General features: G+C 35.5%; 1 protein-coding gene and 2 long non-coding RNA genes across 3 annotated transcripts in view; 1 reads left to right on the top strand and 2 right to left on the bottom strand.

Annotated features, from left to right (window-relative positions):
• LOC127858756 (beta-1,3-galactosyl-O-glycosyl-glycoprotein beta-1,6-N-acetylglucosaminyltransferase-like) overlaps nt 1-27,006 on the top strand; it is a 311,044-nt gene that overhangs the window by 215,641 nt on the left and 68,397 nt on the right. The window lies entirely within an intron of this gene.
• On the bottom strand, nt 1,009-25,118 carry LOC127858764 (uncharacterized). Its single transcript, XR_008039043.1, has 4 exons — nt 24,771-25,118; nt 6,216-6,327; nt 3,205-3,285; nt 1,009-1,661 (listed from the first exon to the last, which is right to left on the bottom strand). It is a non-coding gene; the product is annotated as an uncharacterized LOC127858764 (long non-coding RNA).
• On the bottom strand, nt 11,941-17,760 carry LOC127858763 (uncharacterized). Its single transcript, XR_008039042.1, has 4 exons — nt 17,614-17,760; nt 16,925-17,036; nt 14,159-14,239; nt 11,941-12,592 (listed from the first exon to the last, which is right to left on the bottom strand). It is a non-coding gene; the product is annotated as an uncharacterized LOC127858763 (long non-coding RNA).

Raw genomic sequence — 27,006 nt, 5'->3', positions numbered from 1 at the left:
GCCCTCCACCATCTCCGACTTTGGTTAGACAGTTGCAAGTTACTTGCATTAGTATGAAGTCTTAAAAATTAGTATAATTGCTGTTGTGTTATTATTAACCTTTTCCTGCTTTGAGGAAATTTTAAAATTTCTACATGCAAACATCATAAAACCAGAACAGCCTGCAAGTAACTCACAATCTGTTCAGGTCTTATGCTGTTTGCTGCTCATTAGTATCCATGGGTTGGAAACAAAGCCTTTAAAACTTTGATCTAGTAAGAAAGGTGTTAAATTAAATTTATTCTCTAATGTGTCTTAGTGCGTTTTTGAGTGGTACAGGGTTAAATGTCTCATTTTGTTTTTGATTATCTTTGGTTTATTGAACATATATGAGCCTTGCTCTGTGAAAAAGGGGTTTAATGCATGTGCTTTAAGTATCGTCCCTGATTAGCCTGTGCGGTCTGCCCAGGCTAATCTGGAGTGCTCATGCATTAAACCACTTTTTCACAGAGCGAGGCTCATATGTATTAGACAGCGCATTCAAATAATACCATTTAAATCTGAATCTTTTATTTAGTTGCAATACCTTAAAGCTTACTATGTTTGCAGTTTTAGTGAAAACACAAACTTTTAATCAAAGAAGCATATAATGTGTATTACTCATTAAATCAACTTCCACTTTATTCCATACACGTGTTCAACTCTGTGAAATTATGTTCTGTCAAAGCTTTTTATTGCAAATTCATTAAACATAAATTGGTAACCTTGGGTATCCAAAAGGAATCCAAATTTTACTAGCCATAGACTTTCCAAAATGCAATTGTTTCTGAGAAGTATTTTTCTCTAGAAGGTTGCAAAACTCCTAAGCAATTCCTTTTTGGGCTAATGGTAGGGCTAATGCGTGTAACACCCATTGACAAATTATTAAATATACATTGAAAGGTCATTGTTCACAAAACGGATCATGATATAACATGATGCAGCATTTTGTACTATATCAAATTAAATGTTGCTGAAAACAGTAGAATATTCAAATTATGGACATTTTATTCTGTTTATAATGCTATCTTTCTAACATTACAAATCAATAAAGCATGCTTAACAATAGCAGAACTCTTTTGACTTTTAATTATCTTTTCCAGTCTTTAAATCTTTACAAAATTCATTGTCCCACTAACACCATCCTATAAAACAGGTTATGGCTTCCAATTGTTCATCAACTAAAAAGCATGAACAAAGGCACAAATATCGCAGTATCTTTTGCAAATGATACAAATGTCCATGGCCTCGATACGGAACAAAAAGCAAGATTTCTTGTCAGGCGGTAAGCTGAATCCACGAGAACATTCGAAAAATTGTCCATTTAATGCGCCACCGGGCCGTTCCTATTTAAATGGGCATCATGCATAGAACTTGGCCATCCAGGGCATATGTCCAAACATTTCAAGTTACTGTCACAGACTGCTTGAAGAACTAAACTGCTGATAAACAAGGACCTATGCTCAGATGTTGAAGCAGGACATGCACTGTGGGTTCCATCAACAGTCAAATCATTTTACATCATTCATGAAATCCATAGGCAATGATCTTCAGCTCATGACGAGATTCTGGAAATCTGATGTACTGCTCCATCATTGCTGACAAGACTCTACATGTTGAAATGACTGTGTAATGTTGAGTCCCTGAAATACAAAAGTAAAATTCATGCTAGAGTTTAGCCATATTAATTATGCTTGATTGCATTGAAAGCTTTAGGCTTATTAAGACATTCTAGAGTCCGTTTTCTGGGAATAATCAGTACTTTGTATATATGAAGATAAAGAGACCGCTAATAAACAGGGTTGAACCCAAAATGTTCCCATCACTAGGTGAACACCATATCCACTACGCCAGCCTGACAAAGTAAATGAAGTGAAGCTTCTAAGTTACGTCTCATTTGATTGTTAACAAGAGCACCGCCCTGCGGGTTCAGACCTCTCATCTATTTTTTTTAAAGTTGAAGGGACCTATCTCAATACTTCAATCACAAAGGAGGGAGAGGTGGGGTGGAGAAGGGTGTATAGTGTGGTGGTGTTGTCATTTATTACACTGTCTTCAAAAATGAAAAAATGATAAAAATAAATATTTGTGTTTTTTAGCCATGTTTAAAAAAAATGGGCGGGGGGTATAGTGTGAGGGTGTGGTCATTTATTAGATGATCTTTCAAAATGAAAAAAAAGTACTTTTTTCTTTTTGGGGGGGGGGGCGCGGGGGATGGTTTGGGTAGTCTATTGTGGTATGTCAGGTAACAGTTGCTTTGTAAGGCTTGTAAAGAAGTTATGGAAATTTTAGCAAAATTTAATAATTTCACCTTGAGAGTCATGGTCATTCAAAGGTGATTGTAAAATTCAACTTGCCAGGTACAGTAACTTATGATAGCATGACAGTATTTGAAGTTTGAAAGCAATAGCCTTGGTACTTGAGAAGTAAAGAAGATCAAAACACAAAATTTAACCATATATTCAAAGTTACTAAGTAAGAAAAGGACCATAATTCCGTCAAAATGACAACCAGAGTTATATAACTTGTCCTGTTCTGTCCTCTTATGATAATTTGCGAGTGTTCCAAGTATGAAAGCAATATCTATGATACTTTAGGAGTAAAGTGGACCAAAACACAAAACATAACCAAATTTTCAATTTTCTAAGAATAAAAAGGGCACATAATACTTTTAAAATGCCAGTCAGAGTTACATAACTTTGTCTGCACAGTCCCTTTATGATAGTAAGTGTTGCAAGTATGAAGCAATAGCTTTGATACTTAACGATTAAAATGGACCTAAACACAAAACTTAACCAAATTTTCAATTTTCTAAGTAAAAAAAGGGCACATAATTCTGTTAAAATGCACGCCAGAGTTATCTAACTTTGCCTGCCCAGTCCCCTCATGGTATTAAGTAAATGTACTAAGTTTTATACTTGATACTTTATGAGAAAAGTGGACCTAAACACAAAACTTAACCGGACACCGACGCCAAGGTGATGACAATAGCTCATAATTTTTTTTCAAAAAAAATAGATGAGCTAATAAATAAAATGTAACAGATTGCACACTTGATTACACGATTTTTCATAAATACTCCTTCAGCTTTTTGTTTACATATGAAGGCTAGGGCCACTTTCTGCGAGCCTTACAAAAAAACTAACCATATTTGCAATTGTCAAGCCTCCTTCACATAAAATTTACCTTTGCTTATTCCAATATCCTTTTTCCAACAGACATTGTGCGCTCACGTACCATACATGGTGCCACAGTTTCACAGAATTCCTACAAAACAAGGGCTGTTTGTAAAACATGCATGCCCCCCGTTGTAGTGACAGCCATTGTGTGAATATGTTTTTTGTCACTGTGACCTTGACCTTTGACCTAGTGACCTGAAAATAAATAGGGGTCATCTGCCAGTCATGATCAATGTACCTATGAAGTTTCATGATCCTAGCCATAAGCGTTCTTGAGTTATCATCTGGAAACCATTTTCCTATTTCGGGTCACTGTGACCTTTGACCTAGTGACCTGAAAATCGATAGGGGTCATCTGCGAGTCATGATCAATCTACCTATCAAGTTTCATGATCATAGGAATAAGCGTTCTTGAGTTATCATCCGGAAACCATTTTACTATTTCGGGTCACCGTGACCTTGACCTTTGACCTAGTGACCTGAAAATTGATAGGGGTCATCTGCGAGTAATTATCAATGTACATATGAAGTTTCATGATCCTAGGCATAAGCGTTCTTGAGTTATCATCCGGAAACCATTTTACTATTTCGGGTCACCGTGACCTTGACCTTTGACCTAGTGACCTGAAAATCAATAGGGGTCATCTGCCAGCCCTTATCAATCTACCTACAAAGTTTCATGATCCTAGGCCTAAGCATTCTTGAGTAATCATCCGGAAACCATTTTACTATTTCGGGTCACCGTGACCTTGACCTTTGACCTAGTGACCTCAAAATCAATAGGGGTCATCTGCAAGTCATGATCAATGTACCTATGAAGTTTCATGATCCTAGCCCCAAGCGTTCTTGAGTTATCATCCGGAAACCACCTGGTGGACGGACCGACCGACAGACAGACCGACATGTGCAAAGCAATTTACCCCCTCTTCTTCGAAGGGGGGCATAATAAATGAAGTATACATTTACAATTCAAATTTCTTTTAAAAGAATGTGTAGGTAACTCAATTCCCTATATATTACTTTATTGTTATAAAATAAATTTCTTAATATTTAAACAGACATTTAACAAAAATTAACTTGATTCATCAAATTAATCATAATCGAATAATAGACCAGTTTCACAATATGAACACCGATTATATAGGCGATACTATTTTAAGATATCAATCATGTCACCTGACGCGTCGAATTGCAGAACGAGGCTGAACGTGTAACTGCATTTTCTTTTGCTATGCAAATTGCGTTGAATATCAAGATTTTAATGCGAACTGACACTGGTTACAATTAAGTCAAACATATGCATACAGACAACCATCACATGTCATGCTGTGTTAAGTCAATAAATTAATAAGTAATTCTTATATAAAAATTATAATACCTAAATAATAATTCAAGGACATAATAGTTAATACTATAATAAGTGTACATGTTGTATATTAATAAATTATATTTAATCTTTATAAATAACAAGAGATGTGTTCGTCAGAAACACAAAGCCCCCTACTGCGCCGCTTAAAAAAAAAAAATTATTATTTTTAACCTTTGACCGTGAACTTCCACCACTCAAAATGTGCAGCTTCATGAGATACACATGCATGCCAAATATCAAGTTGCTATCTTCAATATTGCAAAAGTAATGGTCAACGTTAAAGTTTTTTTTCTGTCGGACAGACTGACATATGACTGACTGTTCAACCGCTATATGCCACCCTACCGGGGGCATAAAAATACGAGTTACCCATAAGCATCAGAGTAAATGTGGTCTGAAGACTAAACATCGATTATTGCACAAATCGAAGTCATAAATTAGCAGTATACAATACAAAGTATTACAAGACTACAATTCTCAAAGGTATGGATGTATTAGTGTGTGAACTATTTCATGAATCATTGAACATGTAAGAGTTGAATCAAGCATAAGACAAAGTCCTATAAAATAGAAGAAAATGACACTAATGTTTAGCATTAAATTTTTGAAATATTTAAAATATATAGGTATAAAGCACTTTATAATTATGATAAAACTGGCTAATATCTATACAGTATTTAGTTTCTCACAATCTGTTTGGACAGATGACTTTCAATGTTGACAATATCTTTTATGTTCAATAAAAGCAACAATTGAGAGTTTGGCGTTAAATTATTCCAAGAAACAGCTACGCAATGCTACAACCACGAGAAGGCATGGTCACATGGAGGTGTCATTAATTGTGTCAAATGACCAGATATCTGCAACCTATGGTTTATGACATCACGTTGTTATTTAGTAATTGTCTGCACAGTATCTGATCATAACGAGGTTATGGGTTTGTGCTGAATACAGGGGTATTTAAACGCAAGATCTATCAATAAACAAAATAATTGATCGATTGCCCAAATAATGCGCAAACAAAGAGTGTCAGATAATCCAATAAGTTTTAGACTGTCAATGTACACACACTAAGAATTGAAAGCCATACTTGGAGTGTCAAAATTTGTGCAAAAAAAATGAATACAAACAAGTACTTTAATCAAGAAAATGTATTTCATATATTGGCACTTAAAATGGAAAGTATATATTAAGTAATTAACGGCTGATTCTGACAAAGTCAACATGTGTTGGCAATATCATTAAATCGCTAAATGATCAAAAGCAGAGCAATATTGCGACGCACTATTAGAAATCTCTACACATTAAGCCTCATTCTCGAATTCTGCAAATCATTTGACTACACGCTATTGGCTTATTGTGAAAAGGGTCTATTCACTTATAAATATTTGAAAGAAGTAGATTTTCCATCACTACAGCGGCTGCATTTTCTTAAAGGAAGTTTGGGAGTAAAATAGATCTACTCCAAGATTTTGTCACAAAAAACTTCAAACATACAACACTTTCAAGTGGAGAATTAGCCGCATTTAGTGGATGATTTAGAAACATGATTTATTTAAATTACATGTAATAGCTTTTGAAAAGTTAAGTTATCCAGTTGTTCTTGCTGCAATGTGGATAAGAATAATGCAAACCAATAGCTGACAAACCTGATATCAGTGATATGTTGACCTTTGAAGTTGAAATTGAGACCTGAAATCTGTCTGTATAGAGAGGCACAATTTGTTTGGCATATCTTCAACCATTACTGGCAACACACATCTACAAAATTTATATATAAATTATATAAAAACATAAATTTATTAATAATTGTATTCATTTATTTATGACGAAATGTTTAAATCTAGGTCAGCTATAACGAAACTAAAAACGGATTAAAAACAATACCTTATTTTAATTAATAGGTTGAAAACAAAAATAAATTTATTAATATATTGACGTTCAACTGAACGAATACAAGACACAAGTACATTACATTACAATAAGTTATTATTTCAGTCGCGTTCTGAGAAAACTGGGCTTAGTGCATGTGCGTAAAGTGTCATCCCAGATTAGCCTGTGCAGTCCGCACAGGCTAATCAGGGACGACACTTTCCGCATAAACTTGATTTTCGGTAAGGAGGGACTTCCTTGAAATTCAAAATACCATAAAAGCGGAAAGTGTAATCCCTGATTAGCATGTGCGGACTGCACAGGCTAATCTGGGATGACACTTTACGCATATGCATTTAGCCCAGTTTTCTCAGAGCGCGGCTTATTTAATAAACGATTGTCAACATTATGCAAATTATCCGATAGTTTTACACAATATTAAAAAGTACAAATACAAACCAGGTTATAGATGTAAATGATCGTATGCAATAAAGTTATTGATCCCAATCTGATCTATTTCCGAAGTATCTGCGAATCCATCGAGTAGAAACAATAACCATGCAATTCGCTCCGCCATCTTGAAACGTTATACTTACTGAACGCACTGATTGTGTTGCATTTGTTACAAAGTATCTGAATGGTTATTTCTAAGTATCGGATCCAATCAAATTTTTCGGGTAACTAGGGATTCTAACACCTAACAACCCGAGATTTGTACAGTAATTCAATGCTTAATTTTCGCGGACGATATTTGTGTTCCGCGCTTTTTGGATCTGGTATTTACTGGATTTTCTCTCTTTAATAGACTTCTTAAAATAGCATTCTACAATCTCCGCGCGATTTTAAACACTACTATTTGTACAGAGTAGATAAATAAGGTTCCGCGCGATTAATTGAGCCCGCTTTTTCTACAGGGTTGAAAAATAATTGCTCCGACGGAAAATATATGAAAGTTCCGCGCTTTTTAGATTTCGATTTGTATGTTATGGAAAGCCAAAGGGGACCCCCGCTAAAATACATATACTTATATAGTAAATATCGGGATTTTCATTTTCCGCGGAACTTTCACTTTCCGCGAAAAACCAAGGCCAGCATAGCCATAAAATACTGCATACAAATCGAAATCTAAAAAGCGCGGAACTTTCATATATTTTCCGTCGGAACAATTATCTTTAAACCCTGTAGAGAATGCGGGCTCAAATAATCGCGCGGAACCTTAATATTATCTACTCTGTACAAATAGTAGTGTATAAAATCGCGCGGACCTAATCCACAAAGCGCGGAACACAAATATCTTCCGCGAAAATTAAGCATTGAATTACTGTACAAATCTCGGGTTGCTATGTAAATTGCGGGTTGCTAATGTAAAATCGCGCGGAAGATTCATTACTCCGCGCGATTTTCAATAGCATTGAATTACTGCACGAAATTCGGGTTGCTATGTGGTTACGCGATAAAATTTAATTGGTTCCGACACCTAGAAAGAACCAATCAAAACTCGCGTCTTATCCAGCATTCATGCAGTCATCATGATGACGGTTGTTTCGCATTAACACAAAACCTTTTAAGGGCGAAAGAGTGATCAATTTTGATGACATTAGCGATGAGGTTAGTATTTAACATACATGAATTATGAATTTTAGTGCAATTAAAACAGCTCAAGAGTATCGAGTGTTGTTTTCACGGTTTGTCTAAATGCAAACGTCTCTGTTAAAACATAAACACCCGCAAAAACACGTCAAAATCATATGTCGTCAAATAATGAAATATAGTGTTTGTGTGTAAGAAACATCTTCCCTTAAGCTCAGTTAGTAGAGAGCCAAGTTATTGTTATGGTAGTCGTGTGCTCGAGTCCAGCACCGTATTCACCTTCAATTAAAAAGAAAAAGAACAAGGCTTTACAGGCAATTCATCCCAAAGGCAACTCGTACCTTGGTCAACTCGTATCCATTTTTAGCTCGGCGTTTTCGGAGAAAACCCGAGGTATTGTCATAGCCAGCTCGTCGTCCGCCGTAGGCGTCGTGCTAAAACCTTAGCATTGGCTCTAAAATCAAAGTGCTCCACCTACAACTTTGAAATTTCATATGTAGATGCACCTTGATGAGTTCTACACGCCACACCCATTTTTGGGTCACTAGGCCAAAGTCACTGTGACCTCTAATATAAAACTTTAACATAGGCTCTAAAATCAAAGTGCTTCCACCTACAAATTTGAAACTTCATATGTAGATGCACCTTGATGAGTTCTACATGCCACACCCATTTTTGGGTCATTAGGTCAAAGGCCAAGGTCACTGTGACCTCTACTATAAAACTTTAACATTGGCTCTAAAATAAAGTGCTTCCACCTACAACTTTGAAACTTCATATGTAGATGCATGTTGATTTGTTCTACACGCCACACCCATTTTGGGGTCACTAGGTCAAGGTCATTGTGACCTCTAAAAAAAAATCTTACAAGCACCTGTAGCAGAGCGTGGCACCCGTTATGCGGTGCTCTTGTTATCAACTCGTACCTCATTCAAACTATTCAAATTGTTTCATTTGTCTTATTTTGTCACAATAGTAAAATTCTTGAAAGACCACAAGTGTCAATTTTCATCAACACTTTCGCTGCATATACATATCTGCAACAGACAACTTGCGTGAGCAATGCTTAGATAATTTAAGTGGAAACATCAAGAGGAAAATAAAAATTTTCTCTATGAGTTTGACTTATAAGCTAACCATCCTACACCTATTTCTGTATATCGGGTACGGGTTTAGTTTGGGTAGGTACAAGTTGACTAAAAAACAGGTACGAGTTGACCACAATGGGTAGGTGTTTACCACGGAACAATTTGACCGGCATGCAGAACAAGATTATTGATTATTATATTTAACTGTCACACAAATCTGAAAGATAACACAATGTATTATAAACACAATGACTGTCAAGACATTCTAAACTCTTACAGTTAACATATAACAGGTGTACACATCTGATATACTGACCAAATTAAATAACTCAAGATTCACACCAGATACGACACAGTTTCAAAACTCGACATTTTGTCTGCATGCCACGCCAATTTAGTCCAAAAAATTTGATTTAACCAGTGAATTCTGAGCTATATATCTTAAAGCAGAATGCACATTATGTCTAAAAAGTGTTTTTCGGCTAATTTCTGGTATGAACTATCTTCACACAAAGCATCTGGTAAACCTTCAGATAGCAATAGCAGAATGCTAATAATTAGTATAATGTTCTGTATTGTGGAAGAAATACATGTAGTAAAATAATATGATAGTATGAAACATGGTTTTTGTATTTTATAGCTGTAGCAGTGTTCCCAACTTGAACATCATCTTCTGTGTACATATCTGAGGCAGAGCCAGCTTGCCCATCTGACCTCTGTTGTGGACAACCGAGTAAGAGCCAGCTTGCATGTCATCTGTTGTGGACATCCGTGTTAGAGCCAGCTTGCTCGTCCTCTATTGTGGACATCAGTGTTAGTGCTAGCTTGCATGTCATCTGTTGTGAACATCCGTGTAAGAGCCAGCTTGCACGTCATCTCTTTTGGACATCAGTGTTAGAGCCAGCTTACACATCCTCTGTTGTGGACATCCGTGTAAGTGCTAGCTTGCACGTAATCTGTTGTGGACATCTGTGTTAGAGCCAGCTTGCACGTCATATGTTTAGGACATCAGTCAGAGATAGCTTGCATGTTATTTACTTGTGGACATTAGTCAGAGCCAGCAAGGACAATCTCTGTTGTGGATATCTGTCTTAGAGCTTGCACGTCATCGGTTGTTCACATCCTTGTAATAACCAGCTTGCACATCAACTGATGTGGAAATCTGAGTCAGAGCCAGCTTGCACATCATCCGTTGTGGACATCTCTTTATGATTCTACTCTTTGCTTAGATTGACACTGTGACTTTAGTGTAATATGTTACAACCTTAAGCTATTCCTATTGTTGAATAAAAATATTGTGTCATTAAAATATATTTTGTTGGATAATTTGTATGTTGATTTGTATTGTTTGGTCATTGCAAAGTATCAAGTTATTTTAAGACAAGAAAAAGCTCATCTTTCATCATGTATTTATATTAAAATTCTTGAATGTTAGTGAAGGTACAGTTCATATAATTAAAAGCAATTGTAATATGATTGCTTGTGTTTTATTGCACAGTGAATACCATCTTGTCTTTATGCTGACATATAGAACGGAAAAATAGTAAACTGTCGTTTTTATATGCAATGGGATTGTATATGAAGACTTGTATGTCCAGATGAAAAAATTGCCATAATTTGTCTCTTTATATTTTATTCCTGCTAAATGGTTGATGCAATAAAGTTAAGTCTTTAATGACTTGTGTTTCTTGTAATATTATTTGTAAGCAAATTTGGCTGTAGTATTAGATGCATGCTGTACAAGATACTGTAAATCAACATTATATTGTTTGAGCACGAATAGATAATTCAAGGTGCACAGCCATTAATTTTGCCCTCCACCATCTCCGATTTTGGTTAGACAGTTGCAGGTTACTTGCATTAGTATGAAGTCTTAAAATAACTTAAGTATTATTGCTTTTGTGTTATTATTAACCTTTTCCTGCTCTGAGGAAATTTTAAATTTTCTACATGCAAACATCATAAAACCAGAACAGCCTGCAAGTAACTCACAATCTGTTCAGGTTTTATGCTGTTTGCTGCTCATCAGTATCCATGGGTTGGAAACAAAGCCTTTAAAACTTTAATATAGTAAGAAAGGTCTTAAATTAAATTTATTCTCGAATGTGTCTTAGTGCGTTTTTGAGTGGTACAGGGTTAAATGTCTCATTTTGTTTTTGATTATCTTTGGTTTATTGAACATATATGAGCCTTGCTCTGTGAAAAAGGGGTTTAATGCATGTGCGTTTAGTATCCTCCCTGATTAGCCTGTGCGGTCTGCCCATGCTAATCTGGAGTGCACATGCATTAAACCCCTTTTTCACAGAGCGAGGCTCATATGTATTAGACAGTGCATTCAAATAATACAATTTAAATCTGAATCTTTTATTTAGTTGCAATACTTTAAAGCTTACTATGTTTGCAGTTTTAGTGAAAACACAAACTTTTAATCAAAGAAGCATATAATGTGTATTACTCATTTAATCAACTTCCACTTTATTCCATACACGTGTTCGACTCTGTGACATTATGTTCTGTCAAAGCTTTTTATTGCAAATTCATTAAACATAAATTGGTAACCTTGGGTATCCAAAAGGAATCCAAATTTTACTAGCCATAGACTTTTCAAAATGCAATTGTTTCTGAGAAGTATTTTTCTCTAGAAGGTGGCAAAACTCCTAAGCAATTCCTTTTTGGGCTAATGGTAGGGCTTATGTGTGTAACATCCATTGACAAATTATTAAATATACATTGAAAGGTCATTGTTCACAAAACAGATCATGATATAACATGATGCAGCATTTTGTACTATATCAAATTAAATGTTGCTGAAAACAGTAGAATATTCAAATTATGGACATTTTATTCTGTTAATAATGCTATCTTTCTAACATTACAAATCAATAAAGCATGCTTAACAATAGCAGAACTCTTTTGACTTTTAATTATCTTTTCCAGTCTTTAAATCTTTACAAAATTCATTGTCCCACTAACACCATCCTATAAAACAGGTTATGGCTTCCAATTGTTAATCAACTATAAAGCATGAACAAAGGCACAAATATCGCAGTATCTTTTGCAAATGATACAAATGTCTATGGCCTCGATACGGAACAAAAAGCAAGATTTCTTGTCAGGCGGTAAGCTGAATCCTCGAGAACATTCGAAAAATGTCCATTTAATGCGCCACTGGGCCGTTCCTATTTAAATGGGCATCATGCACAGAACTTGGCCATCCAGGTCATATGTCCAAACATTTCAAGTTACTGTCACAGACTGCTTGAAGAACTAAACTGCTGATAAACAAGGACCTATGCTCAGATGTTGAAGCAGGACATGCACTGTGGGTTCCATCAACAGTCCAATCATTCTACATCATTCATGAAATCCATAGGCAATGATCTTCAGCTCATGACGAGATTCTGGAAATCTGATGTACTGCTCCATCATTGCTGACAAGACTCTACATGTTGAAATGACTGTGTAATGTTGAGTCCCTGAAATACAAAAGTAAAATTCATGCTAGAGTTTAGCCATATTAATTATGCTTGATTGCATTGAAAGCTTTATGCTTATTAAGACATTCTAGAGTCCGTTTTCTGGGAGTAATCAGTACTTTGTATATATGAAGATAAAGAGACCGCTAATAAACAGGGTTGAACCCAAAATGTTCCCATCACTAGGTGAACACCATATCCACTACGCCAGCCTGACAAAGTAAATGAAGTGAAGCTTCTAAGTTATGTCTCATTTGATTGTTAACAAGAGCACCGCCCTGTGGGTTCAGACCTCTCATCTATTTTTTTTAAAGTTGAAGGGACCTATCTCAACACTTCAATCACAAAGGAGGGAGAGGTGGGGTGGAGAAGGGTGTATAGTGTGGTGGTGTGGTCATTTATTACACTATCTTCCAAAAATGAAAAAATGATAAAAATAAATATTTGTGTTTTTTAGCCATGTTTAAAAAAAAATGGGCAGGGGGTATAGTGTGAGGGTGTGGTCATTTATTAGATGATCTTTCAAAATGAAAAAAAAAGTACTTTTTTCTTTTTTTTTGGGGGGGGGGGGGGCGTGGGGGATGGTTTGGGTGGAGTCTATTGTGGTATGTCAGATAAGAGTTGCTTTGTAACGCTTGTAAAGAAGTTATGGAAATTTTAGCAAAATTTAATAATTTCACCTTGAGAGTCATGGTCATTCAAAGGTCAAGGTAAAATTCAACTTGCCAGCTACAGTAACTTATGATAGCATGACAGTATTTGAAGTTTGAAAGCAATAGCCTTGATACTTGAGAAGTAAAGTAGATCAAAACACAAAATTTAACCATATATTCAAAGTTACTAAGTAAGAAAAGGACCATAATTCTGTCAAAATGACAACCAGAGTTATTCAACTTGTCCTGTACTGTCCCCTTATGATAATTTGCGAGTGTTCCAAGTATGAAAGCAATATCTATGATACTTTAGGAGTAAAGTGGACCAAAACACAAAACTTAACCAAATTTTCAATTTTCTAAGAATAAAAAGGGCACATAATACTTTCAAAATGCCAGTCAGAGTTACATAACTTTGTCTGCACAGTCCCTTTATGATAGTAAGTGTTGCAAGTATGAAAGCAATAGCTTTGATACTGTAGGAATAAAGTGGACCTTAACACAAAACTTAACCAAATTTTCAATTTTCTAAGTATAAAAAGGGCACATAATTCTGTCAAAATGCACGCCAGAGTTATCTAACTTTGCCTGCCCAGTCCCCTCATGGTAGTAAGTAAATAAGTTTTATACTTGATACTTTATGAGAAAAGTGGACCTAAACACAAAACTTAACCGGACGCCGACACCGACGCAGACGCCGACGCCAAGATGATGACAATATCTCTTTTTTTTTCAAAAAAAAAAGATGAGCTTATAAATAAAATGTTACATATTGCAAACTTGATTACACGATTTTTCATAAATACTCTTTCAGCTTTTTATTTATATATGAAGGCTAGGGTCACTTTCTGCGAGCCTTACAAAAAAACTAACCATATTTGCAATTGTCAAGACTCCTTCACATACAATTTACCTTTGCTTATTCCAATATCCTTTTGCCAACCAACATTGTGCGGTCACGTACCATACATGGTTCCACAGTTGTACAGAATTCCTACAAAATAAATGAAGTATACATTTACAATTCAAATTTCTTTTCAAAGAATGTGTAGGTAACTAAATTCCCAATACATTACTTTAATGTCATAAAATAAATTTCAAACAAGGGCTGTTTGTAAAACATGCATGCCCCCCATATGGATTGTCAATTGTTGTGGCAGCCATTGTGTGAATACGTTTTTTGGCACTGTGACCTTGACCTTTGACCTAGTGACCTGAAAGTCAATAGGGGTCATCTGCGAGTTATTATCTATGTACCTATGAAGTTTCATGATCCTAGGCATAAGTTCTTGAGTTATCATCCGGAAACCATTTTACTTTTTTGGGTCACCGTGACCTTGACCTTCGACTTAGTGACCTCAAAATCAATAGGGGTCATCTGCGAGTCATGATCAATGTACCTATGAAGTTTCATGATCCTAGGCATAAGCGTTCTTGAGTTATCATCGGGAAACCATTTTACTATTTAGGGTCACCGTGACCTTGACCTAGTGACCTGAAAATCAATAGGGGTCATCTTCGAGTCATGATCAATGTACCTATGAAGTTTCATGATCCTAGGCAAAATCGTTCTTGGGTTATCATCCGGAAACCATCTGGTGGACAGACATATGGACATTCGGACCGACATGTGCAAAACAATAAACCTGCTCTTCTTCGGAGGGGGGCATAAATATTTAACAGATATTTAACAAAAATTAACTTGATTCATCAAATTAATCAGTATCGAATAATAGACCAGTTTCACAATATGAACACCGATACTATTTTTAGATATCAATCATATCACCTGGCGCGTTGAATTGCAGAACAAGGCTGAACGTGGAACTGCATTTTCTTTTGCTATGCAAATTGCGTTGAATATCAAGATTTTAATGCGCACTGAAACTGGTTACAATTAAGTCAAACATATGAATACAGACAACCATCACATGTCATGCTGTGTTGAGTAAAAAAATTGATAAGTAATTCAAATATAAAAATTATAACACCTAAATAATGATTCAAGGACATTAGTTATGTACTATTAGTGTATATTAATGAATTATATTTAATCTTTATAAATAACAATAGATGTGTTCATCAGAAACACAATGCCCACTACTGCGCCGCTTTTAATCATACATATATTTTTTTAACCTTTGACCTTGAAGGACGACCTTGACCTTGAACTTCCACCACTCAAAATGTGCAGCTTCATGAGATACACATGCATGCCAAATATCAAGTTGCTATCTTCCATGCTGCAAAAGTAATGGCCAACGTTATTTTTTTTTCGGACAGACGGACAGACTGACATACTGACTGACTGACGGACAGTTCAACTGCTATATGCCACCCTTCCAGGGGCATACAATTTCCAGTTACCCATAAGCATCAGAGTAAATGTGGTCTGAAGACTAAACATCGATTATTGCACAAATCGAAGTCATAAATTAGCAGTATACAATACTAAGTATTGTAAGACTACAATTTTCAAAGGTAGGATGTGTACAATTTCATGAATTATAGAACGTGTAAAAGTTGAATCAAGCATCAGACAAAGTCCTATCAAATAGAAGAAAATGACACAAATGTTTAGCATTAAATTTTTGAAATATTAAAAATATATAGGTATAAAGCACTTTATAATTATGATAAAACTGGCTAATATGTATACAGTATTTAGTTTCTGACAATCTTTTTGGACAGATGACTTTCAATGTTGACAATATCTTTTATGTTCAGTAAAAGCAACAATTGAGTATTTGGCGTTAAATTATTCCAAGAAACGGCTACGCAATGCTACAACCATGAGACGCCATGGTCACATGGAAGTGTCATTAATTGTGTTAAATGACCAGATGACCAGATATCTACAACATGTGGTTTATGACATCACGTTGTTATTTAGTATTTGTCTGCACAGTATCTGATCATAAAGAGGTTATGGGTTTGTGCTGAATACAGGGGAATTTAAACGCAAGATCTATCAATAAATAAAATAATTGATTAATCGCCCAAATAATGCGCAAACAAAGAGTGTCAGATAATCCAATAAGTTTTAGACTGTCAATTTACACACACTAAGAATTGAAAGCCATACTTGGAGTGTCAGAGTTTGTGCAAAAAAAAGAATACAAACAAGAATACAAACAAGTACTTTAATCAAGAAAATGTATTTCATATATTGGCACTTAAAATGGAAAGTATATATTAAGTAATTAATGGCTATTTCTGACGAAGTCAACTTGTGTTGGCAATATCATTATTAATGATACTTTAATGATTAAGTAGATCTAGCTGAATGATCAAAAGCAGAGTGATATTGCGATGCACTATTAGAAATCTCTACACGTTCAGCCTCATTCTGGAATTCTGCAATCATTTGACTACCTGCTATATTGGCTTATTGTGAAAAGGGTCTATTCACTCATAAATACATTAAAGAAGTAAGATTTTCCATCACTCTACAACTGTTGGGCTTTCTTAAAGGAAGTTTGGGAGTAAAATAAATCTACTCCAAGTTTTTATCACAAAAAACTTCCAACAAGTGGAGAATTAGCCGCATTTAGTGGATGATTTAGAAACATGATTAATTTAAATTAGATCTACATGTAATAGCTATTGAAAAGTTAAGTTATCCAGTTATTCTTGCTGCAATGTGGATAAGAATAATACAAACCAATAGCTGACAAACCTGATATCAGTGATATGTTGACCTTTGAAGTCGAAATTGAGACCTGAAATCTGTCTGTATAGAGAGGCACAATTTGTTTGGCATATCTTCAACCATTACTGGCAACACACACCTACAAAATTTATATATAAATTATATTAAAACATAAATTTATTAATAATTTTATTTATTAATTTATGACGAAATGTTTTAATCTAGGTCAGCTATAACGAAACTAAAAACGGATTAAAAACAATACCTTATTTTAATTAATAGGTTGAAAACAAAAATAAATGTATTAATATATTGACGTTCAACTGAACGAATACAAGACACAAGTACATTACATTACAATAAGTTATTATTTCAGTCGCATTCGGAGAAAACTGGGCTTAGTGCATGTGCGTAAAGTGTCATCCCAGATTAGCGTAAGCCTGTGCAGTCCGCACAGGCTAATCAGGGACGACACTTTCCGCATAAACTTCATTTTCGGTAAGGAGGGACTTCCTTGAAATTAAAAATACCATAAAAGCGGAAAGTGTAATCCCTGATTAGCATGTGCGGACTGCACAGGCTAATCTGCGATGACACTTTACGCACATGCATTAAGCCCAGTTTTCTCAGAACGCGGCTCATTTAATTAACAATTGTCAACATTATGCATATTATCGGATAGTTTTACACAATATTAAAAAAGTACAAATACAAACCTGGTAATACATGTAAATGATCGTATGCAATACAGTTATTGATCCCAATCTGATCTATTTCCGAATTATCTGCGAATCCATCGAGTAGAAACAATAACCATGCAATTCGCTCCGCCATCTTGAAACGTTATACTTACTGAACGCACTGATTGTGTTGCATTTGTTACAAAGTATCTGATTGGTTATTTCTAAGTATCGGATCCAATCAAATTTTTCGGGTAACTCGGGATTCTAACACCTAACAACCCGAGATTTGTACTGTAATTCAATGCTTAATTTTCGCGGACGATATTTGTGTTCCGCGCTTTTTGGATCTGGTATTTACTGGATTTTCTCTCTTTAATAGACTTCTTAAAATAGCATTCTACAATCTCCGCGCGATTTTAAACACTACTATTTGTACAGAGTAAATAAATAACGTTCCGCGCGATTAATTGAGCCCGCTTTTTCTACAGGGTTGAAAAATAATTGCTCCGACGGAAAATATATGAAAGTTCCGCGCTTTTTAGATTTCGATTTGTATGTAGTGTTTTATGGCCATGCTGGCATTGGTTTTTCGCGGAAAGTGAAAGTTCCGCGAAAAATGACAATCCCGATATTTACTATATAAGTATATGTATTTTAGCGGGGGTCCCCTTTGGCTTTCCATAGTATGTAGTGTTTTATGGCCATGCTGGCATTGGTTTTTCGCGGAAAGTGAAAGTTCCGCGAAAAATGACAATCCCGATATTTACTATATAAGTATATGTATTTTAGCGGGGGTCCCCTTTGGCTTTCCATACATATGTGACACAAATCATGCAGTCCCGCTTTAACTCCTTATTTATGTTGGCTATATTGCACTTTACCGGTACGCTGCCATCATGGATTCCGAAATTTGCGCAACTTAACACTAATTACAAGGGCTTGGGTTATAGTGCGTACCGGTAAAGTGCAATTACCCCGGACTGTTTAGTTGCTCTTATCCGCAGTTGGTATTCGAACCATATATACTTCAGATGTGTGCCGACATAAGGTGATTTTATCTATTTTCCAAACAGCAGCTTTTGTGGGCTTTAAAAAAAATGAAGTAATTTAGTTACAAGGACTGTTCTGATGCTCTTATCTGCAGTTGGTTTTCGATCCTTATATGTTTCTTCCAGATTTGTGCAAAATAAGGGTTTATCTTAACTACACAGTCGGCAATTTATCACCATTTTACAAACGGAAGCTTTTGTGGGCTTTTCAAACATTGCCTCGTGTGACCTTTTGAACTGACAATATACCGTTCTAAATCATAAAACAATTTCAATGAAATGTACATGTAATTCTTTGGAAAAGTTTTTCTAAGCAAGTTAATCATGCTATTCAACAGAATTGCAGTTTACCCATATATTTTTCAAAAGGTCAGAATAGCTTAATTGGTAGAGCAACCCAGGCCGGAATCATATCTTATTTAGATGGCTAATGGGTGGTTTCGGGTTCGAATCCCGATCTGACCGTCGTAGGTAAATTGTGGTTGCAAGGCTGGCAACGGATAGTATGACAAGCTGTTTTGGGCGGGGTTTTGGGCTAACAGTTCAGTTCATTAGGTCACATGACACCCTTTAATATGGCCCGTTTGTTGTTGAATTGCTGATTAAAGTAATAATTGAAAGTTCATTTCGTTATTTTCATAACAGTCTTTACGAACTCCAGATTCTACTGCTAGGAAGTGCCTTTAATGATTTAATTCAAATATTATCTGTATATAAGTTGTGTGTTAGTTTCTTCAAGGTGCGTATATTGTATCTTGTCATCTAGAGTCCGTGGTTTCTTCTATTACAGATTAATTGAGCTCGCTTTGATGCATCGCCTTATTTCATATTATGCTTTCTCACAATTTTTTTACATATCTAGAAAAATGGAAGAAAACCATAACAACGGTACCAAAAATGTATGGTCGGTAAGAAAAAGGATGCTTTTATAGCCCCTTTTAGCTTTTCCGTGTTTTCCTTAAGACATTGTTTTGTGTACAAAAACAAAACGGTATTTTTCGGTCAACTTTGACCGCGATTTACAGGTTGGCACTGACCCTGCCATAAAATATTTTAACATGGTTAGAAACTGTGGAGGTTCTTCTTTGCAACGGTACCATTATAATTAATATCGAATTAATAATAATGTAAATAACCCCTTTTTCCTTTTCAGGGTTTTCTTTACGGCATTTGCGTGTGTAAAAAACCGTTAAAACAGGCCGACTTTGTCCGCGATTTACAGGCCGACTCTGACCCTGCCATAAACTATTTTATATATTATTAGAAACTGTGGAGGATCTTCTTTACAACGGTACCATTATAATTAATATCGGACGAATAATAATGCATTTATAACCATTTATATCGGTTCCGGGTTTTCTTTACGGCATATGCATGTGTAAAAAAACCGTTAAAACAGGCCGACTTTGTCCGCGATTTACAGGCCGACTACGACCCTGCCATAAAATATTTTGACATGGTTAGAAACTGTAGAGGATCTTCTTTACAACGGTACCATTATAATTAATATCGGACGAATAATAATGCATGTATAACCATTTATATCGGTTCCGGGTTTTCTTTACGGCATTTGCGTGTGTAAAAAAACCGTTAAAACAGGCCGACTTTGTCCGCGATTTACAGGCCGACTACGACCCTGCCATAAAATATTTTGACATGGTTAGAAACTGTAGAGGATCTTCTTTACAACGGTACCATTATAATTAATATCGGACGAATAATAATGCATTTATAAACATTTATATTGGTTCCGGGTTTTACCTAAAAGATTTCCGGGTTTTCCAGATATTTCCGGGTTTTATACCTGCCCAGTGGTTCGATCCCTGTGGAGGTTAACGTTTTTTCTTCTTTTTTTAAATTGTGTTCTTATTTTTTTACTGGAGATTTTTAGTTCAAATGTTTAAATTTATCAATATAAAGCATTAGAAGCAGTTAATGACAAGCTTTAATACATGCCAAAATCTGTTGGACAGTCCCTTTAATATTGATTTGTGTAATGTTCATGTGGTTTTCTTCTTGCTTTTAATTGTTAATTGACACTATTATCTTCACTTTCATCTCATTATTTGGACACTAATTTCTATTAAAAGACAATACTTAATAATTTAAACATATCAACATCAACGTCTTCTTTCGATTTCAGCAACTTTTACAAAGGTTATGACATAGAGTTGACATTTAACTTTTATGCACTTATACTGACTCTCGGTACTTGAGGAATATTTACTTGCGTCAAGAAACCATCATCATATATCAGATAAATCATTTAAAGGACAATCATATTTTACTTAACTTTATTGGACAATTGCCTTTTTATGATGAAAATCCTTCAATATTAACTGCCGTAGAAACAAATCCAGAAACACTGTCCGCCATTGTTGTTTATTTTTTCGCCCGGTAAATTCGCGGTAAACAGGTTAAACAGCACCAATATTAAAAAAACATGAATAATCAAAGCTCTGACATATCTTTCAAAGTAGCGATCAATAATTTATGAAAAAAAAATATGGAATTTTAGACATCAAATAAAATATATAGCACCGTTATTTTCAAGCACTATCATATTTTTTCGATACGACAATTAACTCAACTATAAAAATTCAAAAATTGTTCAAATCTAAGGTTTACAACATTTAATTATCAAAAATCGATTCGAACCTGTAGCGAGAGATGACTTCTGTGAGATTTGACAAGCAAGTCACGAAGGTTTGTTTAAAAGCAAAATCCAGAGGGCGCTAATGAAATACCGCGAGTCAACCCAACCCGTGAGTTAACTGGGTTTGAGTATTATACATATGCCTACTTTCCCAATGCAGTACCAATGTCCGAAGATAATATTTTCTTGTGCTATTGCCGCACTAAATGCACATTGGATATTACTACAATATCGGTCATTAAAGGGGCCTTTTCACGTTTGAGTAAATTGACAAAATTGAAAAAAGTTGTTTCAGATTCGAAAATTTTCGTTTTAGTTATGATATTTGTGAGGAAACAGTAATACTGAACATTTTCCATGCTCTAAAATAGCCATTATATGCATCTTTTGACGATTTAAACACCTGAAAATTATAAAGCGTTGCAACGCAAAACAAATTAATAATTTAGAGAGTTCTGTTGTTGTCGTTGTATTCTGTGAAACTATACGAGGATTGGTTATATAAAGTATAGAATCCGACATTGTATTAGGAACGATGGCCGAGAGGTTTAATTGGGAAACTTTTTACTCCAGGACTCCAGGGGTCTGTGGTTCAAGCCCTGCGGAGGGTTTCCTTTTTTTTGCTTTTTTAAATTTTATTCTTGATTTTTTACTGGAGAATTGAAGATCCAATGTTTACATTTATCAATATAAAATTTTTAATGACAAACTTCAAAACATGCTAAAATCTGTGAAAAGGCCCCTTTAAAATATGTTGCAAAGAAAAAACTGTTACGATGTTAATCTGCGTTCAGCAGGGGTTGCCTGAACTCCAGGTGTTAAATCGTTGGAATTTCCAGTTGCCCCACCCACTCGTGAATTCTTCATTCCTTCCATTGTCCCGGGGGTCTGGCTCGACCCAAAGGTCGATTCACGGGCTGTGCGTTCAATTGGTTACCTCTGCCGCGTCCGCGGGTAACAGCAGGTCGCGATGTGAATGTTTTACTCATCTTATAATTATTTACGTTTCATCTTATCTAATCGAAACTTTGTACTATTCACCGTTACTCCACTTTCACTTTCGTTTCTAGTAAACAAAGTTTGTGTGAAAACTGGCAATTTATCTGGAAGGTGTATTCCAAGAATCAATTCGAAAAACACGTAACATTTTATCTGAGCTTGCATCAGCAATATTGTTTGTATACTATTTTTCAGTATTTTAAATTTCGTACAATTATCATTAAAAGTTATATAAAATATTGCCAGTATTTCGTTCTTGAATATATGAAATGTGTGCAGAGATCCTAGTTCTACTTCGTACTTCCTACAGTCAATCGCTGACTATTACAGGAAGGTCTATTATAGGCAGAAATGGACACTGTCGAGTCCGTTTCCTGGAAAGAACCACTACTTTGTGTCTATGGAGGAGCTAATGAGAACGCTCCCCGAGTAGGGGTCGTACCCACGAACTCCCGTTCGCTAGGCGGACACCTCATTCACTACACCACCGCGACCTACTCTAAACCACCACATAGTTGCAATATTCTTCATAGAGAATAGAATAGGTTAGTGTTGATTATAGATCAGGTTTATCATGCGAGGCTTAGAAAACATAAGCGCAAGCCTTACCGAGCATGATATATAAACCTGACCTAGTATCAACACTAATCTATAATTCTATTTATCCCACTATTTATTCAGTAAACCTTTTTCACCGTGTAGATGCATATCGGTGGCCTCTCTGTCAAATTGCTGCCTCTCTGTTCATTCTCGGCTGCCTCTCTGTTATACACATGAAAAATGAATGACCGTAATTCACAAAACAGATAAGAAAATCTAAAATTAAAACCCGTAAACCTTTTTTGTATAAAACGAGGTGGTCCATGAGTTGAAGCATATATCCAGCTACAGTTTCACGGTATTCCGCAGGTGCAAACACTTATTACAAACTCTATCGAAGATGGAATGGTGTCGAGGGTGGTGGAACAATCGTGCATACATGCCACTTTTATGACTTTTTAACATAGCTTTTCCGTAATATGTCAAAAATCTAATTTCATTGATATCATCTTTATGATCAAAACTTTACGTTCAATGTGCGCTATATAGTTATTTTCGTCAATTTTACTTAAAATATGCATTCTTTCGCTTTCGTTGTGGCACGGAAAGCCTCTCGATTGGCTCACTTTTCTGGCATTATGGTATTTATGGTATTTGGAAGAGAGGTAACTTTGCAGCTCTTGTTACAGTTTCTGTAATTTGAATTCATGGGTTAGCTCCCTTTCATTTCACTATAAGTGTATGATGATTCTTATGTTGATACAATATTCTAGTATCTTATAACTCGATACTTCCGAGTGGCAGCATTTTATTATTGGCGTCGCACTGAAGTGCGGCGACTTGTATGTATACGTTTTTTTCGCTTATGGGAAGAGATGTTATTTTACGGATCAATGTATATATTTTTGTTGTCAGAATATCTTGTATAGTGGTGATTTTTTGTGTAAATTAGTGTAAATAAGTACTTCATTTGTGCCTATTACCAACCAATGCGAAAGACGCAAAAATCTTGTCGGACACGAGGTCCGATAACTTTTAAAATTTGTCGGACCTCGCCAGATTTTATCGGACCTCGTTTTTCGTCCGTGCCGAGACAAGTATGTTTCGCCGTTTTATTAAAAGTTGTTAAATTTTAAATGCCGCTCACTTTCCAGCCATATCATGATATCAGTAAGAAAGTGATTAGCGTTTATTTTGTATTAATATTAGTTTCATATCTCGACTTGACTCGCTACGAATTTTATTCGCGGGAGCTGTAATTTTGTGATCCAGCTAAGAAATTCCGTAGCAAGTAAAGTCGATATAATAGAGCGAATATTAGTACGAATTAAACGCTAATCACTTTCTTGCTGATATGGCTGAGAAGTGAGCGGCATACACAAATTACAAAAAGTAATAAAGGGTATAACACTGCTTCACTCTTCTGCATGTCATGCTTACTTTGTTTGGCTAGCTCAGCCTCAGCTGCCTTCTGATGGCATTTGCTGGACTCGTGATCACTTACTGTCGAGACCTTAAAATTAGTGCTGCCCGTTATAAAGGTGTTCTTACCTACACATGTGTTGTTCTTAAAGAACACTTGGCACAATGAACAAGTCATGACCCCATCATTAAATTGAAGCCATGGCCTGTCCTTTTTCCAAACCTCATGAAATCCTCTTTCGTCACGTTTTTCTACCTCATAAGACTTCCATCTCTTTTTATTTCCCTCCGCTCTTTGCTCAATACTAACCTGACTCTGTCTTTTATCGCCAGGCTTAGCCCCGTCAAAATAACGTAGAAGTGAAAATGACATCCTAAGAATGAGTGTGACAGTAGGCCTAACAGTACACACTTAACAGCTTGAGGTGTTTTGTTTAACAACTTTAATCAAAAATGAAGCGATTACAAATTTACAAAAAATAAAGGTACTACAAGAACGTTTAACAATATGAAAACGGAATCACCTGATCAAAAAGTTATCCACGTTTTCGCGATCGTTGACACAGCCACTTCTACTTCTTCATCAAATCTTGACACGGGACAGGCAACGGTCGTGTGGTTCCCCGCTTTCTATTTACGATCATCACAATGCTCGAAACCAGTAAAATTTAATTCAACCATGATGTCATTGATGCGTCGCCTACGTCACGAAACAATGTGCAATATTTAACTGGTTCTAAGAATCGCGCTTGGAGTTTGTTACGTCACCAGCAAAGACAGCCAGTTCGACTGGTTGGAAAATTGATTTTAAAGTTAAATAATCTATCGAAGTAAAATAAACATGAATTAGACCTTTTTTTAATATTCCTAGTTTCGTGTTCACTTTTAATCAAAGTTTTACATATTGTTTTGTTTTTTTTTCTTGTCGGACACGAGGTCCGACAATTTGGGAAATATTATCGGACCTCGTCGAATTTTATCGGATTTGTCCGAGGTCCGATGTCTTTCGCATTGGTTGCTATTACATTTACCACAACATGTATTGCCAATAATGCAAAGCTAATTCTTTTAATTGATAACTGATCACATGGACTGGCCAATAATAAAAGATCACAGGGACTGGGCAAAAACGCGAACCGGTGAACTTTTCTGGTTTTGTATAAAAACAAAACATAATCAAACTATATTTATTTTATGGTTTTTCTAACAATAGCGCAGACTTTAGCTGTTCGAGTTTTGGTTAACGCGTATTTTCTTCAATTTTACAAGACGGCAGCGATTACACGGTGTATTGCTTTATTGATAACCGTTACAATATAGTCACTTATTAATATCTTAGTTAGAAGGTGATTTTCAAGCGGTTCCGTAGTGTAGTGGTTACACGCTCGCTTCACATGTGAGAGACCCAAGGTTTGAGCCCCAGTAGAATCAAATTATTTTATTTGTGTTCTCTGTTAACTTTTTGTTTTGATGTAGACATTTTAGTTTAAATAAATATGCCGTTTTATTGTACCGGTAACCATTTTTTGTTTTTATTATGCCCATGCAATATATATGTGACCGGGTGGGGGGGTTTGTTCGTAAATACATTAAAACTTTTAGTGATTTCATATCAATGAGAACTCAACCCCTATCGTAAATAAGCAATGTAAGAATTAGTTCAGAATCATCTCCCCTTGAAGTTGAGAAAAATATGAAATTACGCTTACAAGATAAGGCAGATTTTTTTAAAACATACACAGATCTGTTCCATTAATGAAAACTGCACACGGATGCCAGTAAAAAAGGGAAACCAATGTAAATAAAATGAACTATGAAATATTTGGGAGTTACAACACAAAATCATAGATAATGGTTATTTGGGGGTTATAACATAAAATCATGGATAATGGTTATACCAGTATCTTTTTCTATTTTGTTTAAAATAATCGGCCAATATATTAATATTTACAGTAGAAAAAACATTGTTCCATGTAACTTCATTGAGTGCCTTTTACACTGAAATTCCCGACGCCCTTTGATGCTTTGCATCAATACTTATCTTGTTATGCTTATGTTTTATTGTATGTTGTGATTGTATATTATGCTGATGAGACTTAAAGAAACTAAACTAATAATCATGGTCAAATCGAAAATTGTGCGTAAATGATTCATACAATTGTATTTGCGTATACTTCAAGTACGTAATTTAGGCGTGCGGACGCGTGCTCAATTAGCGCCAATTATTATTGCAGTGCGGTAATCAACATAACAATAATATATAGCAACTCTAACTTACAATAAAGTACATATTATAAATTGTTTAATTATTATAACCCATCAAGAACTAGTTACACGCCATAAACGGTAATAATTTGCTCGTATTAATCAATGGGAATCATGTGATATATACTTACTAACTTTAATTACACGATGTGAAGCGAATACAAGAGACCTTATTCCTCATCTCAACGACTAAGTATCTTGTGATAAACGCGTATTTCCTCTTCCTCATTTGGACCGCGCTCTATGAAAAAGGGGTTTAATGCATGTGCGTAAAATGTCGTCCCAGATTAGCCTGTGCAATCTTAGGGACGACACTTGCCGCTTTTATGATATTTTTCATTTCAAGAAAATCTCTTAGCAAAAATCTAGTTTAGGCGGAAAGTGTCGTCACTGATTAGCCTGTGTGGATTGCACAAGCTAATCTGGGACGACACTTTACGCACATGCTTTAAACTCCTTTTTCACAGAGCACAGTCCATTTATTTGTGTCTGTTA

This window comes from Dreissena polymorpha, chromosome 14 (genome assembly GCF_020536995.1).
Source record: "Dreissena polymorpha isolate Duluth1 chromosome 14, UMN_Dpol_1.0, whole genome shotgun sequence".
Taxonomy (NCBI): Eukaryota; Metazoa; Mollusca; class Bivalvia; order Myida; family Dreissenidae; genus Dreissena; species Dreissena polymorpha.
This window is presented reverse-complemented; position numbering and strand designations above follow the sequence as displayed.